Source organism: Dipodomys spectabilis, unplaced genomic scaffold (assembly GCF_019054845.1).
Source record: "Dipodomys spectabilis isolate Male_0828 unplaced genomic scaffold, ASM1905484v1 ptg000126l, whole genome shotgun sequence".
In the NCBI taxonomy this organism is placed as follows: Eukaryota; Metazoa; Chordata; class Mammalia; order Rodentia; family Heteromyidae; genus Dipodomys; species Dipodomys spectabilis.
This window is the reverse complement of record NW_024870803.1, coordinates 2,227,501-2,244,522: the sequence shown is the minus strand read 5'-3', so window position 1 is coordinate 2,244,522 and position 17,022 is coordinate 2,227,501. Positions and strand designations below refer to the sequence as shown.

At 43.5% G+C, this 17,022-nt stretch overlaps 1 protein-coding gene and 1 non-coding gene across 2 annotated transcripts in view; both read left to right on the top strand.

The window, feature by feature from the left end:
• Nucleotides 1–17,022, top strand: part of Pacrg (parkin coregulated) — a 372,815-nt gene that overhangs the window by 332,419 nt on the left and 23,374 nt on the right. The gene's annotated exons all lie outside the window — the stretch shown is intronic.
• Nucleotides 2,274–2,381, top strand: LOC122116136. The gene has a single exon (XR_006148901.1). It is a non-coding gene; the product is annotated as a U6 spliceosomal RNA (small nuclear RNA).

The following is a 17,022-nucleotide window of genomic DNA, read 5'->3' as shown; positions in this document are numbered from 1 at the left end:
CCTACCTAAATTATATAAAAATGCAGCACACTGATCTTAAATGAATAAACTTTAACAGAAAAACAAAAGTAAATTATACTTTGAAAACACTGAAATCTTGTAATCTTCTATTCAAACAATTGGCAATTTAAAAACTCAAAATTAAAAATCTTTTTATCTACAGGATTTATTACTTCCCATTTCTATAAATAGAAATATAGCAATAGTCAATATTGGCTTGTTACTTTCACCAGAAAGTATTAAATGTCAGTTTGACATTCAGATTTTCTCTGACAGCTAATTCCTGATTTTTCCAATTGTCTTAGTATATTCTCTTATCTGTGACATCCTACTTGCCAGGATGTTTTTTTTTTTTATTTTTATCTATACTTCCTTAAAATTTAAGAAATTAGATATGAATAGCTCTCCAGTGCTTTTTCCTTCTGATGTTCAGAACCCTGGCTGGCTGGCTGGTTAGTTAGTTGGTTTGGTTTGGTTTGGTTTTGGGATTTGGGGGGATTTTTGTTATTGTGTGTTTGTTTGTATTTCTCTCTTACTATGGATCCTAACGTTTCCAGCACAGCAGATAGACCAGGATAGACCAATGTATTCAAGCTGGTCTTTCAAAGTTTTCAAACCACATTTAGTTTTTTGTCCCAACAATCTCATTTGTCAAATAAATTAAGATATTTACCGCTCTTCACATCAGCTGGTTTCAAGTTTTTTCCAAGATTCCTTTGAAAGGAAGTTCAACAACAGAGCAGCTTGCTGATTGCACTTGGTGTGAAATCTCCAAGTCTGAAAGAAGCATCTGAAGAAACAGAAGAGAATGGGAGGGTGGAAAGCTAGAACTTTCTAGTAAGAACAACTCGTGTCAAGGCTGTCATATGTTTTGTGCCCACCCAGCATTGGTAGCCCGTGCGTACTCCCCAGAGACCAACAGCATGCCACCAGCAGCAGCAGATCAGTGGTGGAAGTGTGGCAGGAGCACAGAGCCCTGCCCACCCTACTCATCCCCGGGACTCAGCTTATGGGACCGTCCGAAGGACTAGCAGTGATGATGGACACAGTTCCCTGGGTGCGGGGTCCCATCATCCAGAGGCTCCCCAAATTTCTGTCACCTTCCCTAGAACTGCTTCCTCTTTCCTTTCCAGTGAGTTCCTTTTATGTCGTCTAAAGTGAGCAAGCAAGTGTTACCATGAATAAAGATGTTCACCTCACCAAGCAAAGACCCAGAGTGAAGCTTTCATGGCTCTCCTCCGAAGAAATGGTTTGAATATTCATGGGAAATACAAGTCGGTGAGAGAAAGGAAAGGAGGAAAAGAACAGAGCATTTGCTCTATCAGATGTAGATGTAAATTTAGAACAACGGCGTAAAGAAAAGCAAGCCCTCTCTCCTCTCCCACCACAGCCGGCAAGAGCCCTGGGACCTCAGAAGACCCCGAATTCTCTCCCCCAGCAAACAAGGAATTCTGTAGCCAAAGCAGCTGGAAAATCCTGTCAGTAATAGTGCTTTCTACCTGGTGCTGGTCAGATCCCAGGTGAGGGCTGGGTCCCCACACTGCCCCCTCCTGGCTCTAGGTCCCGTAGCAGGGCCCAGCTTGTGTCACCTGTGCACCTGCTCAATTCTACCCACCAAGCTTCCACAAGCCTCTCTGAGGCCCAATTGATTTGTTGCAGTAGCTGCTCAGAGGACTCAGGAAAGCACTTTGCATTATCAGCTTACTAACAGGCCAGGCTGACCTCAAATTCATCTCAGCCTCTCTCAAATTGCTGGGATTACAGGTGTGTGCACCATACCCAGTGACAACAGGACATTTAAAAAACTTTTATTTTATTTTATTTTTGGTCGGTCATGGGGCTTGAACTCTGGGCTTGGGCGCTGTCTCTGCACTCTTCAGCTCAAGGCAAGCACTCTACCACTTGAGCCACAGCACCACTTCCACAACAGGACATTTTAAAGGATACAGATAAACAAGAAGAGACTTGGAGGGTCAGGTCTGGGAGAACCCCAGCCCCGGAGATTCCATCCTTGTAGAACTGAGGTATACCCCTCCGCAGTACATGGATATGTTCTTGTTCACCTTCCTTAAAGCTCCCACATTTGGGGAGCTGATCCAACCCCGGGATCTTGCCTGGGTCTATCTGTGATCAGCCTCCACCCTGAAGATCCAGAGACCGCCAGCCGCCAGCCGTCCTGTATCGCTGGAAATTCCAAGCGTTGTAGGAGCTGTGTGCTGGGAAACGTCAAAGGTTCACAATATCCCAAGTAATCATTGAACACAGCCCCCACCATGCTCACCTCAGCAGCTCAAATACTAAAAGTGGAAAGATACAGAGAAGAGTAGCGTGGCCCCTGTGCAAGGATGGCTTCCATACATTATAAAAAACAAAACCCATTTAGCCTCAGCGCGGTGACACATACCTATAATCCCAGCTACTCAGGAGGCTGGAGCGAAAATATCTTGAGCTGGAGGCCAGCCCTAACAAAGATAGTCAGACCTTGTCTCAAAAGCCAACTAAACAAAAGGGATGGCAGCATAGCTCAAGCAGTATGGCATGAACACTGTAACAGAAATAAACCTAAGAATATGTTTAAAGCATTCAAACCCAGTGGCTCATACCTCTCATCCTAGCTACGCAAGAGGCTGAGGCCTGTTGTATAGGCCTCAAATTCACCACACCCAGTGATGAGAGGGCGTTTCGAAGGATACAGCTTTGTGTCTGAAGCCAGCGCAGGCCGAAAGTCTGTGAGACTCTTATCTTCAATGAAGTACCGAAGAGCTAGAAGTAGAGCTGTAGGTTCAAGTGGTAGAGCACTAGCCTAGAAAAAAAAAAAGAGCTCATGGACAGCACCAGGCCCTGTATTCAAACCCCAACTCTCTGAGGATAATTTTTTTTAAATTAGGTCCTATTTCATCATTATTAAAATTTTTAAATTCAGATGTCTTTACAAATTAAATGCAAAACAGGAAGTAAAGCAATTTTTAAAATCAAATATAATAAGGGCAATATAACATCCAAGAAAGAAGCCCTAAGGAAAAGATGGTTTTTGTTACATGAAAAAAAAATTCTCTCTCAAAATCACTACAAACAACGCCACCAATACCACAACTGAAAAAGAAAAGCCCACAAGATATCCCAGTGTGAGCAATACCTCACAGGCTCCCCAACAGATGATAAAAACAAACTTTTTTTTCCCCCCTGTTGGTCATGGAACTTGAACTCGGGGCCTGGGCACTCACTGTCCCTGAGCTTTTTTGCTCAAGGACAGCACTCTACTACTTTGAGCCACAGCGCCACTTCTGGTTTTTTGGTGATTAATTAGAGATAAGAATCTCATGGATTTTCCTATCTGGGCTGGCTTTGAACTGCGATCCTTAGATTTCAGCATCCTGAGTAGCTAGCATTACAGGTGTGAGCCAGTGGCTAAACCAAGCTTCTGAATGAGTTGGGCTAGTCCTTTTAGTTTTTGCCTCTGGAATTTGAGTCATAGTTTCATGGGCTTTCCCAACTCAAGTTTATATAGGAATTTATTTAGACTTCCATGCTTTTATCTTTATATTTAAACTCTTTTGGAATTTATACTGTTACCAGGTATGAGATAGGGATCCAGATCTGTATTTTCAGCTGGCTACCCAGCTTTACCAACATAATTTATTAAATAGTCCATGTTATAACTGTGGGTTTCAGATGAGAGTTTTCAATTAATGAAATGCCTGTACACATACATGTTTATATGCTTTAATACATGGTGTTTCTTAACTACCCACAGACTAATTGTTGGTCTTTTTAAGAATTTTTCTCACAATTGTTGCTCATGAATTTTTATATGAAATTTGAGACCAATTTGTCAAGTTAAAACTAAAAATGTACTGGCATTTCTATTGGAATCTCTTTGAACTTAAAAATTAGCTTGAGTAGAATTGACATCTTTTTGCTGTTCAGTTTTTCAAATCCCAGAACATATGTCTTTCCATTGGCTTCTCTCATGAGATCTTGAGATTCCTTTCTACACATCATATAAAAACTACTGAGGTGATGATATCATCATTTTCAACCCCACTGTCTGACTGAATTCTTTTGATCATTCTGTTGATTCTTTTTGGTTTTCCAGTCATAAGTATTCTCCACAATGCTGTTGTTTTGCTTCTGCTTTCCCAAGTATTAAGTTCAAATTTCCTTTTCTTGTTCCACGGACCTGGCAAGTGTCTGTGATATAATGTGGATGTGTACTCTGTGGGCTTGTCTGTGGTATACTGTGGATTGTATTCCATGGGGTATAATGTGGATTTGTATACTTGGTGGGCTTGTCTGTGGTATAATGTGGACTGTACTCTGTGGGCTTGTCTGTGGTATAATGTGGATGTGTATACTTCGTGGGCTTGTCTGTGGTATAATGTGGATGTTTATACTTCATGAGCTTGTCTGTGGTATAATGTGGATGTGTCCTCTGTGGGCTTGTCTGTGGTATAATGTGGATGTGTATACTTCATGATCTTGTCTGTGGTATAATGTGGATGTGTCCTCTGTGGGCTTGTCTGTGGTATAATGTGGATGTTTATACTTCATGTGCTTGTCTGTGGTATAATGTGGATGTGTACTCTGTGGGCTTGTCTGTGGTATAATGTGGATGTGTATACTTCGTGGGCTTGTCTGTGGTATAATGTGGATGTTTATACTTCATGTGCTTGTCTGTGGTATAATGTGGATATGTATACTTCATGGGCTTGTCTGTGGTATAATGTGGATGTTTATACTTCGTGGGCTTGTCTGTGGTATAATGTGGATGTGTATACTTCGTGGGCTTGTCTGTGGTATAATGTGGATGTGTACTCTGTGGGCTTGTCTGTGGTATAATGTGGATGTGTATACTTCGTGGGCTTGTCTGTGGTATAATGTGGATGTGTCCTCTGTGGGCTTGTCTGTGGTATAATGTGGATTGTACTTCATGTGCTTGTCTGTGGTATAATGAGGATGTGTCCTCTGTGGGCTTGTCTGTGGTATAATGTGGATGTTTATACTTCGTGGGCTTGTCTGTGGTATAATGTGGATGTGTACTCTGTGGATGTGTACTCTGTGGGCTTTTCTGTGGTATAATGTGGAATGTACTTCATGTGCTTGTCTGTGGTATAATGTGGATGTGTATACTTTGTGGGCTTGTCTGTGGTATAATGTGGATGTGTATACTTTGTGGGCTTGTCTGTGGTATAATGTGGATGTGTCCTCTGTGGGCTTGTCTGTGGTATAATGTGGATTGTGCTTCATGTGCTTGTCTGTGGTATAATGAGGATGTGTCCTCTGTGGGCTTGTTTTAAGCATGGTGCTGGCTGCAGGGATGAAGTTTACTTCAACCTACAAAGGAAGCATTCTGCTCCTCATATTTTGTTTTTATCAGTGATGGTTGCTGAATCACATCCAGTGCCTTGTCAGCATCTCTGGAAATGACATAAATACTTTTACTGACATCCTCAATGTGACAAATTTCATTCATAGAATTCATAATAACAAATCACTCTTACATTTCTGAAATAAGGTCTATTACATCATTCTTTTTGTGTATTGCTGGATTTCATATGTTACTATTTTACTTAGAAGTGTATGATTTTATTTCATGAATGATATTGGCTCTACATAATAGCACATACAATACTTTTAGAAAAAAATGAAAGTGGTTTTTGTACATTTTTGTTTTCATTGTTTGTTTTCTTTTCACCATCAGCTCTGGGGGAAAAAAACCACTACATTTGTGGAATTATCATGTTCAGGCCTAGTGATTCTCTGTCCCTCCCCGCCCCCATGGGAAGGGGTAGCTCTTTAGTAACTTTCTCTATTTATCCCATAGATTAAAAAAAAAAAAACAGCCAGCCATTCTGGGGGTTAATTTTACCAAATTTAATTTCCATGGATTTGTTTTTAGTATATCTACATTTAAAATCTACTGCAGATTAACAGTTAGAATTGGACAAACTCATGTCTTATGCCCCTTTTAATTCTATCTTTGTTATTCTTAATTAGGTTAGCTATTGGCTTATATGTCTTACTGAATTTTTATCTTTCAGAACTCTTCTTTTACATTTGAGTTGCACTTCTATTATTTTCATCTTGGTCTTACAAATAATTTCAATTTTTATTTAAAAAATCTTCTGCTGATCTAAGCTCTTGCAGCTCATGCCGCTAATGCTGGCTGCTCAGGAGGCTGACATCTGGAGAATGGCAGCTCAAGGCCAGCTTGGGGGGGAAATCCACTCTACATCTCCAAAATAACTATTAAAATGTTATGCTAGAGATGTGACTCAATGGTATAGCACCAGCTGAGCAAGTGTGAGACCCTGAGTTCAAACCTAGTACAACAGATTTTTCTTCTGATTCCATGTTTTTCATTTTCATTCTCCACACTCTTTGAGTTAAATTCTTTACTTTTAATTAATACAAATATTCAAGATCTTTCTTAAGCACTTAAGGAAAATGCTTTAGAAAAGGAGCATTTAAGGTAGCATTTTAGAGCTTCTGATATGCAAGCATGTCATTAGGTTGTTTGCTCTTGAATTTGTAATTCTGGATTATATTCCCCCTTTGACCTGAAAGCAAATTTAAATAACATCATTACTTAGTGTTCACCCCTGTGGCTAGTAAATATAATTATTTTCCAATTATTTGGAATTGTAAATATATATACATATATAAATGGTAACTTTATCTGATTTTTTTTTCTTGGCAGTGCTGGTGTTTGAACTCAAGACCTTGTGCTTGCTAGGCAGGTGTTCTACCATCTGAGCCACACCCCCTATCCCTAACTGATATTCTATACTCCCCAACTACTACAAATAAGGCAGTCTGCAAACTGTTCTCCTCTTCCTCCTTCCTCCTGTTCTTGGTTTCTCTTTGCGTTTGCATTGATGGAGCACCAGGCTTTCGTGTTCTGTTTTTTGACCTAATCTCCATTTCCCCTCAGTCCTCATTCTTTGCTTAAACACATGCACTGCCAGCAGCCACTTGTGCTGTGTCTGGGTTGCTTGAGCTCCATTCCCCAGTCACTTTCTTATGAAGGTCACACATTTTCAAAACTATTTGGCTTTTTTGAAGAACAGTCTTACTGGGTCTAAAATCTGACATATTTGATTTCCTTTCGTTTGTATGAGCATTTTTCTACTGTCTTCTGACCTTGAAGGCAGCCATAGAGAATTCTGAAACTGGAAAACTTCCTTCCTTATAAGCAACTTGGTCTTTTTTGATTGGCTCCCTAATTATTTTTCTTTATATTAAAACAGTAAAGTAGGATATGCCTTAGTTAAAATAATACAAAGGGTCACTTTTCCAAATTGGACTTACAAGAATTGGGCATCTGACCCTATTTTATTCTTTTCTTCCCCCCTACCCCAGTCCTGGGGCTTGAACTCAGGGCCTGGCACTGTCCCTGAGCTTCTTTTGCTCAAGGCTAGCGCTCTACCACTTGAGCCACATGTTTTTTTGTGAATGTAGTACTGAGGAATCGAACCCAGGCTTCATGCACGCTAGGCAAGCACTTTGCCATTGAGCCGCCTTCCCATCCCTTAGCCCATTTTAATAAATGAGAAGATAGAAGTGGCACAGGCCACAGGGAAGCATGAAGCAGAGCGGTCAGCCAGCCACACCAGCAAGCACCCCGTACAGGGAAGCTGTGGGGTTTCCAGGGATGCCTGCAAGGCCTTCTGTCAGGCATGGATCTCTACTGCATAGTCTAAAAATCGGCCTTATGCTTCATGCTGTTTTCTGGAATCTAGATCTGGACATTTTGAGCCCCTTTTCCTTCCCTTCGCCATGTTTCCTGGAGACTTGACATGGCCATGAGGATGAGTTACAAATGCAGTCTTTAACCTTCTCACTCTCACAGAGGCGGTTTTCCCAGCACACCAGGCGCTGCTCCAGGTGTGGGTTGCTGTGGGCTGAATGTGTTTGCCCTTCCAAAATGCATGTGTTGACTGCTCATCTCCAGCACAACAGCATTACGAGGCTCTGCCTCCCTCCTGGAGCTGACTGGGATCCTCTGCTCGTGTGAATGGGCTAGTGCTTACTGAAGAGTCTTGAGGGAGGAGTGCCCCTAGACCACAGGAGCACCGTGGAGAACAGCCCCTCCCTGAGGAAAACATCTTCCTCAAATACCGAACCCACTCCTGCCTTCACCTCAGACTCCCAGCCTCCAAACTTTCTGTTGTTCGTAAACTACCCATCAACTGATGGAAACATGGGTCCGACTCCACTTTTATTTCAAGAATAATAATCTTGAATTAAAATTTTCAAAATCTGTCTTGTTCCAGCACAGTTGCCTTCCTTAAGACCTCCAACTATGTATACTTTTAAAATCTCTATGCTTAGCCATGCAAGGGGGCAGTGTGTGTGTGTGTGTGTGTGTGTGTATGCGTGTGTGTGTGTGTGAGAGAGAGAGAGAGACAGACAGACAGACAGACAGAGAGAGAGAGAGAGAGAGAGAAAGGAGCCAGGACTAACTCACGGCTCCAAGAGAACTACGTTACCCTCTCTGAAGGCAATGTTCCCATGAACTTAGGGCACCTTGATAGTTCCCCTTCATAGGTAGTTGAGCACCAGAGGGTCTAACACAGGCAAAACATATGACTCCATCTCAAGCAGGATCTGGGAGTAGTGGCACACACCTGCATTTCAGCTACACAGAAAATGTAAATAGGAGGATTGCAGTCACAGCTTAGCCAATCCAAGCCTGAGATCAAACCTCAGGAGCATCCATTAAAAAAAAGGAAAAAGGAAATAAAAATGTCCGTGTCTCCTTCTCTGTCTCATCTTCGTACAGCCATTTAAGTTTTCCATTTCAATACATTTGCTTGATTTTTCTAGTCCTGTTGTCCATGAGTTTCCTATGTCTTCTCCCTTTGCTTCCCTGCTTCATTTCTGTGACTTTTTCCTTTCATTTTTGTCCTTAGGCCCAGGGACCTCCTCTTTCCTTTCCTCCAGTTGTTTTCTGGCTATCGCTGCCAGCTTGCGTTTTGGCTTTCAGAGCTGTGTTCATACTTGTGACTTCCTCATCTACGTTTGAGCTTCTGCACGTTGAGTTTTAATATTCAGTCAGAGGTTTCGCGGTTCGGGCGATCGTGGACTCTCTTTCCTCTAGTGAGTGTCTCTCCCTTTCCGTATTTTTTCTTACAATGTCAACGCTGTGCTGCCTGTTGTTTCAAGCCATTCCCTTCAAATGGGTTGGATTCTCCAGCTAATTGGAAAAGCTTCCGGAGAGAGGGGGTCCAGTCCAGAAAGACAAATTGTCCCTGCCTTATTAAATGATCTGGAAAGAATGATTCTCTCTGCTTCCCTAAACCAAATTGATTATAGAGGGCGTGTACCCTTAGCTGCACAGGAGGCCGGGGCTGCTGCGGGGCTGTGCGTGGGGTTGTGGCCAGCGAGGCCTCTGAGGGACCCCAGCTCTAGGAAGTAGGGTGTGCAGTCTCCCCCCATTGCCCGTTGGCCCTGAGCCTCACACCACCCGGGCTGGCTGTGCACACCGCCCGGGAAGTGTCTGTCCGTGCCTCCATTTCCCTGGCGCCTCCCTGGCGTCCTCGCACTCCCCTGCACCCCCACTTCCCCCATTCTGCAGGCCAGGGGCCAGTCAGTTCCATCCGGCATCTTCCGAGAGCTCCTGTCTTGGTCGCTGGCCTCTCCTTTTTGTCTTCCTCTATGCTTGCTCTCCGTGGTGCTTAGGGGCAATGCATGAATTCCGGAGAGACAAAAGCACCCATTTCCGGAGCAGTCACCAAACGCGCTGGGGCCAGAGACATGACTGCAGGCGCTGTGCCCCATGAGGTGTGAGTTTGCAGCATGAGGTAAGGTAGATTGAGAGGTCAGAGGATGTCAACATGGATACCCCGAGGGCTAAGATTCCATAGCCGAGACTCACAGTAAAATCTAACAGTGTTGGCTTTATAAAACCTAGATCCTGTACACTTAATTTCAGAAATACAAATCTATAGCAAGCAAACCTTCAAATTCATTATTTTGAAGTGAAACCTAAACAGGAGATACTCAATAATTACCAGTTCTAAGCAAAATACAGCACTCATAGAATCATGATAAGTAATTGAAATACTCAGTACATGTCAGACTACATTGAGCTAACCTTTGATCCACTAATTTAAACAACATAGGAAAAGAAATGAGGCCTTCCAAATTTTAACATGCATTCCAAATTCAATTAACTTTAACCAATGTATTGACAGCATGCTTTCTTTTCTTACTAAAATTAAGTCTCTTTAATATTCATGATCAAATTTAGATGAGGAAAGGAAGGGGTGACATTGTCCAAAAAGAAATGTACTGTCTTACTTGTCTTATGCAACTGCAACTCCTCTATCACCTTTATAATAACAATAAAACAAACTTTTTAAAAAGATGAGGATCTTGTCCATAAGAAGCAGATCAAGTTTTTTTAGGAACGTTTTAAAATACATGTCTCTAGGTTAAATCATCAAGAATGGTAGTATTCATTTGAATATTCTGGTTTCCCCAATATTGTTAGAATATTCTGGGGTTTTTATTCTTGGAATTTTGCTTGCTTGCTTGCTTTTTCTTGTAAAAAGCTCCTTAGCTAGGTGCTGGTGGCTCATTCCTGTAATCTTAGCTACTCAGGAGGCTAAAATCTGAGGATCTTGGTTCAAAGCCAACCTAGGCAGAAAGGTCTATGAGGCTCTTATCTCCAGTTAGCTAGCAAAAAGCCATAAGAGGAACTGTGGCTCAAGTAGTATAGTGCTAGCTTTGAACAAAAAAGCTCATGGATGGTGCCCAAGCTCTGACTGAGTTCAAGCCCCAGTACTGTCTCTCTCTCTCTCTCTCCTTTTTTTTTTTTTGTCGGTCGTGGGGCTTGAACTCTGGGCCTGGGCACTGTCCCTCAGCTCTTCAGCTCAAGGAGAGCGCTCTACCACTTGAGCTACAGCGCCACTTCCGGTTTTCTGGTGGTTTATTGGAGATCGGAGTCTCACAGTCTTTCCTGCCTGGGCTGGCTTTGAACCGCGATCCTCAGATCTCAGCCTCCTGAGTAGCTAGGATTACAGGCGTGAGCCACCAGCGCCCGGCTGCTCTCTCTCTCTCTTTCTTTCTCTCTCTCTCTCACACACACCACACACACACACACACACACACACACACACACACACACACACACACACACACAATCTTGTTTGGATGGCTCAAAGAAAACGAAACATCTTTCTTTTCCTCATTGAATAACAAATTCAAATAATGCTAAGATGTTTAAACCAATGTAAAGAGAAGAAGAATTGCACCAGGATAACACTCATTACAGAGATTGTAACCCAAAGCCCATGAGGTGATACATGTATTACATTATAGTCATCTTAATAAACAGATTTTTCACTACATAGTGGGGAAAAAAATCGCTACTCCTCAAGTCAAACTAGTGCTCTTAGAGTAAAAAAGTGAAAATCTAAACAAAGTCTAGACTCAAATGCTGCCTCCAGTCTTTCCAACTTGCTCCCTTCAACTGTTTTGTAAATGGGAAATCCTTTTCATAGTTTTGGATTTAGCTGTAAAAAGACTTCCTCCAACTGCTTATGCCTTTTTGTGTGCTTCATTTAGACATAAAAAGCAACTGGAAGCACCATTTCCTTCCACAGATACAAGTTACCACAGGGCTAGCTCAGCAAGCCCCTCTGTAGGTGAGGCCCGACACCAATGCAAATTTCATGGAAACATTGTGAATCAAACTAAAAAAGTGCCTAGAGCAGTATGGTACTATAAACCTGTAATCCCAGCTACTCAGAAGGTTAGGGAGAATTCTAGGCAAAGTTAGAGAGAACCTGTCTTATTTACTTATTTGAATTCTTTGTTGGCTTTTATCAGTTATTGGGGGGGGGAACCTCCACACAATGTGTACACTGTATCCAAACAATCTCACGCCCTCCCCCTCCCCTAAAAAGTAGCTCCCCAGCAGGTTTCCTTGTTCTGCTTTCATAGTCACAAATCATCTGTTCTATCTCAGAAGTGTTCCCCTTGCTGTATCCCCCCCACACCCCTCCTCTGGTCCCACCCAGTCTGTTTCTCCCGCTCCTTCCTGTTGATCAACAGCCTTTGTCGTATGTCTGAGCTGCTCTCAGACACGAATGGTTCAGTGCGCTCTACAGCTTTCACCCTCTTTCTAAGACAAAATAGGACAACAGGCCTGAGGAGCAAAACTCTGCCTGGTAAGGTGTGTACCCGGCCCTGAGTTCAATCCCTAACATTCAGGATGTTGAAGTAAAATACACTGGGAAATGCTTCCCACCTCCGATTCTTGGCAATTTGTGCTTTTGTTTGTGTATATAGAACTCAACAGTATGTTTGAGCAAGTTACACACATTATCACATGACATGATAATGTCACATGATGTAGATATCCATCTTCACACCCAAGCCATGGGTGAGTGTGATGTAGAGAAGCAGAATTGCCTTTCACAATTCTGTTCCATGTAAGAAGCTCCTGATTTCTTTATTCATCTCCACAAAACTCCTGATTTCCAAAACCAAGCTTGACTCAAAAGGTACAGGACACAGGAGCCGTGACTCAAGTGATAGAGCACTTGTCTAGCAGGTGAGAGGACCTGAGTTCAAGTCCCAGTAACACACGCACACACACACGCATGCACACACGAACACACACGCGCGCGCGCACACACACACACACACACACACTATGGAATCTATGCTGATGGAACCAACAACAAAGAAGTGAATGATGCATTAAGATTCTGTTTTTCATGTAAGGATACCCCAGACACAATACCCCAGATTAATAGACAAATAACTTGAATATTTCCAGTAAAAACAAACCTACATCAAATTTAATAAACAGATCCATTTGAAATGTTCTTAAATGGCTGCAATCCAAAGAATGTGAGGATTACAAAATGCTACGTGATATTGTCCCTTCCCTCCTTGCCCCTCTCTCCCCCGACTCTGCCATCTTACAGAAAAGTGAGCAGGGTTCTCGGAGGCTGCCATGGGCCACGGCGAGGAGCTTCTGGGTTCTTCAGACAAGGGGCAGCCTGTTTGTCATGCCTGTGTCCCCAGGAGCCAGGGATGAGAAGCCAGCAACGGTTAGAAATGTGCTCATTCAGTTCTCAGTGTATTCAGTAGATGAGTCCTGTCATACTGTAGACACTTCTCATCATGGACCAAACACAAAGCCACAGAGGTGGCTTCATACAACTGTTCTTCCAGTCTGAGGCTGTGTGAACAGCAGCTCCCAGCTAGGGCCCAGCCCACACACGCATGGGGTTTGATGCCCGGAGCATCTGTGAACCAAGCTTCTGTGTTCAGCCGGGCGCGGGAAGGACCTGGGAAAGCACATTCCACCCCACCTGACCAGCGTCGCCCGAGGGGCCTCCCGCTGCAGCGGAAGGAAAAGGCTGTGCTACGGGCTTCCACCATGTAAATCACATTTTAAATTATTTTTTCCACACAGATATTTCTGTGTGTCTCTATGAAGGTAGAAAGATGAATGACTATTTACTGACAATCATCCTACTTGATAGTATGTGTCTTTTAGAATGAGGGAAGTTCACTGTTCCAAGGCTTCTAAGATCTTCCAGACTGAAGGGTGAGCTCACATGAGTAACACCCGGCATGATAAAACCATTGTGAACCATCCGTAAATGTCTGCACTATTGCTGGGTTTAGGCTAATACTGCATATTTTATTATTAATTCATAAGGCAGAGCATTTATGTTGACTATACATAACAGATTGTAGTCAAGCAATGTTCAACAGAGCATCAGAGTGGGAGGAACAGAAGCAGAGAGTGTCACAAGTGGTACAGCCACAGCATGAGCAGAAAAAGCTGAGTGAGAGCGCATGAGTTCCTGAGCTCAAGCCCCAGTGTGAACACAATCAGTCAAGGGAGAAGCAAAGATAAAACTTGGAGTGCAAAAGCGAATTTTAGAAAAACTTGTAAAAAAGCTATATTACTAATACAAACTTCCTTTATATTGTTGTCTTCTTTAACTCAGTGAAGAGCTGGCAATGTTTATAACCAATCCGCCATTGAAGTGTCTCGTTATCTTTCAGATAAATGTACGTCCATGTTAAATGTAACCATTCTGAGCTGTGAGTGGAAGCCTTGAATGGAACCCACCCGGTCTTTCCCTCCTCAAAACACTGTGTGAGAGAAACTCCACAGCAGAAAACCTTGAAACTCTATAAGTATGCATGTCTGGTGTGCATGTGTGCACATGTTTACGTACACAAATATGCATGCATACATTTATGTGTGCATTTGTACATATAGGTATGTGTGTACAAATGTCATGGCATGCATATGTGAATCTGTGTACACAAGGCTGTGTGTGTGTCTATAAGTGTGGATATGTAATGCATTACACATGTGTGTGCTGCCCTCATGTCCATCCTGTATTTTCTGAGCAGCCGATGGCACATGACCAGTCTGTCTCTAACTTACTAATTAACAGTTTCTGTTACTTATTGGCTGATGAACTGTCAGACTGGAAATGATTTTTCCATCCATCAAAGCTACAAAACCTAGTTCCCTGGGGACAGAAGCCCAGTGCATTGTGGGGTTTGCCGAGTTTTTTTTTGGTAAAGTTCACCTCCCTGGCAGGTAGAACAGATAGCACATTCTGGCTTTCCAAAAGTCTAATCAAGCATTTTAGATACCTGTCCCCCCCCCCCCCCCCCGCCACTCCCACCCACAGCCCCATGCTGACAAAAGGAGAGAGTGCCCCTCCCTGGCAAAGAGAGCAGGTCAGTCTCCCCAGCTGGGAGCCAGGGCGGCCCAAGCGTGGACTCACACACCCTCCACGCTGCTGCTCCAAGCCTCCCCAGGGTCTGGGCTGGGCCTCCCCATGGGGGCGGTCAGCTCTGAGGGCGTCAGCAGCCTCTTCACAGGGACCCAGGACTGATGCTACAACTCACGCAGCTCCAAGACTGCTTCACACTCTCCTGATTTCTTCCATGTTTTTTTTTAAAAATTCTGACTTGTAAAATCACCGAAAATGAGCACCCTCCCCATGCCCTTGTAATTTACAAAGCTGCCCTTGTGACATATGAAATGACACAGGCGAGTAAAGAACACAAGAAATGCCAGGGCTTCCAGCCACTGCCGAGACAGATACATGAAATTACTTCTCCTCTGCTACAGGATAACCACTCGGCGCAAATTCCAGGCATGCGCTTTGCTCCCTGTGGGTGTGCATTTGGACAGTCCAGCCCGGCCTGACTCAGCCTGGTGCCCAGCATTTGTGTGTGGCTTGAAGGTCTGTCACAGAAAGTATTTCTTCTGCTTTTGTTGTCTTTAAGAGTAAGGCAGCAATGTCAAGGAAAGGCCCCAGGCTCTTTCTTTTCTCGTCTTCTGCAGAATTTAGGCTTTATTCAGGTGATAGTATTCTGTATCATCTTTTTGGAGTACTGCTTTCTTCCCACAGCTCTGGAACTTGCTATCGTGGCCACTCAGACTCACTTGGAGAGCCTCAGAAGTTCTTTCTTCATTGCAATTTCTTCTTATGCACTTGAAATTCCAAAGCCCTGAGTGCATTGGAACCCAGCTGTCTGGTTTGCCTTCTCGTAGGTAGTGCTTTCGGTCATGGGATGGTGAACTCGGCCTGCCAAGGAGACGCCTTGGCTCTGCCTCCCTCTTGTTGGTGCTCTGTAGCCAAGGTCTTTCAAGGCAGGCATGAAGTGGCAAGAGCCAGCAGCTGGGTGCCCAGGTCTGGCTCTGACTCTTGTCAGCTCGGTGACTTTGGCCTAACCTGTTACAAAATTTCTCTGCCTCAGTTCCTTATGTCCAAAGGAAAGAGAATACTTCTGCCCTGCAGGATTGTCAAGAGCATTGCAATCAGTGCTCGCTGTGCCATGCTCCAGAACAAACACGGAAGAGTTTCACCGCGGCTCTACCTTTGAGTGGGGATTCCTGAAACTACAAATTCCACATTGCCAATCTTGTTAGAGGGGGTTGGTACCGGAGCTCGAACTCAGGGCCTTACACTCTCTCTAGGCTTTGTTGTTCATGGCTGGTGTGCTACCACTTGAGCCAAAATAGTGACAAATTTTTTAATAGTTTTTAGTTTTTAGTTTTTGCCTGCCTAAAAAGAAAACAACTACAGGACTTTTTTAAATCATAAAATGTTTTTGAAGAGTGTTTTCTAGGCATGCACCCAGAATATTTACAGAACATATATTAGTTGTATGTAAAAGGTAAAATATCTTCAATTTGTTGAACACATTCCAGGAAAGTCAGGAGGAACTTCCTAAAGCAAAACGCGAGTGGACTTAGGATGGATAGTGACTTTCCTTTCCTAGTACAATTCCCTGGGAATTGCCATGATGGAGAGAACGTAGTGGGGACCAGTGAAGGAAGCCATGTGACAGAGCAGCCCTCCCCCCCCAGGGGACGGCATCCGAGTCAGCTGATTGTCATGGGATGTTGGGCCTGGGCCTCTGGAGGCGAGGCTGGAAATGTCATGGCACCATGTGGGTGGTGTGGAATTCTGTGCGTGGCTATCCGCCACATGTAGGTTCTGTTTTGTGCCCAGTGACTGTCGAATTCTGTGTTTCTGAACCCGCTGCAGTCCTACGCCTTTGCCAGTGCTCTGATTTTAGTGTTTCCTCTGGTTCCCTAATACTTTTGACTGGACGTTAGATGCGTTCAAACCTAATGAGTTAAAAGGTGTCTTTCTTGGTGCAGTTCCTTTGCCAAAAACATTTCCATGGCCTTTTACTGAGGGCCCCTAGATTACAAGGTGGCTATTTCTCATCTCAACCTCATGTAGGTTTTACTTCTCTGAATACTTTTAAAAACATTCCCTGTATATTTTCAGACATGATTTTTAGTTTAAAAACATAAAAATCTATTTGAAATAGAGCTAAGTGAAAGTGAGGGAAGATTATTTAGTCCTGCAGTGTCCTTCTATTAAATAACTCTAAAGTGGTGCCAGTCTAAATGCCGGACAGGGCAGTGGTGCCATGTCCACTGCGTGAGTCCTCCCCGGTGCCACGGAGTGCAAGGCACTGCCCCGCCTGGTCCAGGAGCAATGT